Source organism: Aplysia californica, unplaced genomic scaffold, assembly GCF_000002075.1.
Source record: "Aplysia californica isolate F4 #8 unplaced genomic scaffold, AplCal3.0 scaffold00877, whole genome shotgun sequence".
NCBI lineage: Eukaryota > Metazoa > Mollusca > Gastropoda > Aplysiida > Aplysiidae > Aplysia > Aplysia californica.
In genome coordinates, this window is record NW_004798147.1 from 175,408 (window position 1) to 178,324 (window position 2,917).

The following is a 2,917-nucleotide window of genomic DNA, read 5'->3' on the forward strand; positions in this document are numbered from 1 at the left end:
CCCGACCCGACCCGACCCAACCCGATCGCGTATATGAGCACCCCCTATAAGGATACGTCGCGCGCGACTAAATGTTGCGTCACGCTTAAGGAGACAAGCTCTCTTCCCACTTGTCACTATTGCAAATTAATATGATAGGGGCGTAACACATTTGCTACACATTTACTAGTATTGCATATTCGTTTATAGTACATACAGCAACGTTTGCCTTGCAAAATCAATTATGGCCAATATAGATCGCCTCTGCTCAACACTCGGAAACAATTAACTTGATGTCCCTCGCGCTCTTAAGACTTATGCAGTTGCGATCGCCGTAAAACTTTAACCAAAATCAGAGTCAGTACTTTGACATTAGTGAATCTGAATAGGATAGTTTATGAGGGGGCTCTCGAGGTCGAGAGGTTACAGTATTCGTCTCTCATTCAATAGGTCCCGAGTTTCAATCCCGACAGTTTTCGTCTCTTAAACTTTCTCCTTTCACCTCCCTTTCTGCCCTCTAACAATGTTGTGTCATCTGCTTTCGTCTCCACTTTCTGCCCTCCCACCTCACCTCCTTTGCTCCCCCCTCTGGGCTCCAGACTCTTTCTGCAGCCTTTCTAATACTACTTCTTGACTCCTTCATACTGTTATCTTTCAGCCACATCCCTGATCTTATGGTAGGCAAAAATCTAACTCCTAGCCTTTTCTAATCTCGGACGTTCCGTGTGCAAGTTGCGCACGTTAAAAGTCCAGTAGTGGTCCAAAATCGCGAAGAGTAGGCTTCAGCCGCATGCAACACGGGCAAAATTCAAAATTTTGTACCAACTGGCACGCTCATTTATATGACCTTATGCAGTTGCGAGCGCTGTAAAAGACTTACAAAAAAAGAACAACACAAAAACTAAACAACCCACCCACCCCCCCAAAAAAAACACATCCCCAGCAATAAACCCAGTTCATAAACACAACTGAAGAGCATGTTTTGGTAAGAGAAAGAGAAACTCGCTTTACTTACCGGTACCATGGAACCAGTTACACCCCACACCCCCATGGTGTTTGAATAAGAATAAGTAGATCTACATCTACACAATTATCGCCGCTTCGCCCCTGCAACACCCACTTCCCGTTGAGAATTCGAGCCAAGGCTACCTACAGGGTACGACAGCAACAGAGCTTTTGGAAATGCACGCAAATTTTAGTATTAGATCTAGACTTATATCTTCTTTATTAACTGCGATCAATTACACCCCCCCCCCTTTCCACATCATCATCATCATCCAGTGCCAGATCTGCGGCAGACATCTGCGATCATGATTTTCCATTCATTCCTTTGCTCGGTTGCTCTCAGATTCTTCCACAAGCAATGTCAAAATACGATGATGTGGCAATTAAAAAAAAATAAATTTTGGCGCTGCTCCTGCGGCGACAAGGTCGTGTTTACATCGGCTCTGCTTGTTTTGGAGCTCTTTTACTGTTTCTGTTTGGACTGTGTGTCTGAAACTTTCCTTATTCCACCATGGAGGTGCAGTGCTGTGTTCGGACTTTTAAGTGCATTTTTTGGTGAATAATTTTATTGACATTTTTCGGTGAAATAAGACCTTTACCAAACTACTCGCCATTTTCCACCATTACGTATAGCCCAGCCATGTTACTAAACCTCCGCCCCCAGTGCCTGAGTTCTTGTCACCATGCTCAGTACGACTTCCCGCAACAACAGAAACGGAAGAGGGGGAGGAAAGGAGGGATCAGGGAAAAAAACAAGCGTAGGAAAGCCAGACCCTTTGTACTAGCTATTGTGTTTGGCAACACTAGGTCTTTTAACAACAAACTAGAAGAACTGTCAACATGCTGTCGACATTTTAAAGAATACCGTGACGCTTCGTTTCTTGCGTTCACCGAGACATGGTTTGAATCGACGATGGCCGACTCAATAGCACACATGGACGACTTTCACATTTTTCGCTGCGACCGAACCCCTGCTGCCGGAAAGACCAAAGGTTGCGGCGTGTGCCTCTATGTTAACCACCACTGGGCACACCGTAACAACATCACTCTTAAAGAAACACTATGCACCCCCAACATTGAACTCCTTACTGTCAACGTGAGGCCTTTCTATCTGCCCAGGGAGTTAACTGGTGTCATCATCAACGTGGTCTACATCCCACCCCAAGCCACGGAGAGCGAGGCTGTTGAGATCCTAGCGTCTCGCATTCACCAGCAAAAGCTACAGTCACCGGACGCTGTCATCCTGACTCTTGGTGACTTTAACCATTGCCGTCTCGACTCGTCACTTCCCCACTTCCACCAATATGTTACGTGCGCCACAAGGTTACAAAAGACCATCGACCTGTGTTATGGCAACGTCAAGGACGGCTACAAGTCTCTCAACCTTCCATCGCTGTGAGACTCAGATCACAACAACATCCTTCTGATCCTCAAGTACCGCCCCCTGCTCAAGACAAAGAAACCAACGACCAGGACGATACCATCATGGACAGACGACACGACCGAGCAGCTACGAGGATGCTTCGACTGTACAGACTGGGACATGTTTAAAGACACCTGCAAGGACCTTGACGAACTTACCGAAACCATCTGTGCTTACATTAAGTTTTGTGAAGAAACTGTTACTATTTATAAAACCCTTACGTACTATCCAAATAATAAGCCATGGGTAACGAAAGAACTGAAAGATCTTATAAAAGAAAAACGGAAAGCCTTTAAAAGTAATAACATGAATGAAATGTACTTGATATCTAAAAATATTAAAAGAAAGATTGCTCATTGTAAACAAGCGTACAAAACTAGAATTGAGAGCGAATTTCAGACAAATAATATGAGGAATATGTGGTCCTCTTTGAAAAAAAGAACGGGTTATACTGCAGCGAGAGAGAGAGAGTGTGCAAGTAAAACATGAAAGAGACTATGTAAATGAGCT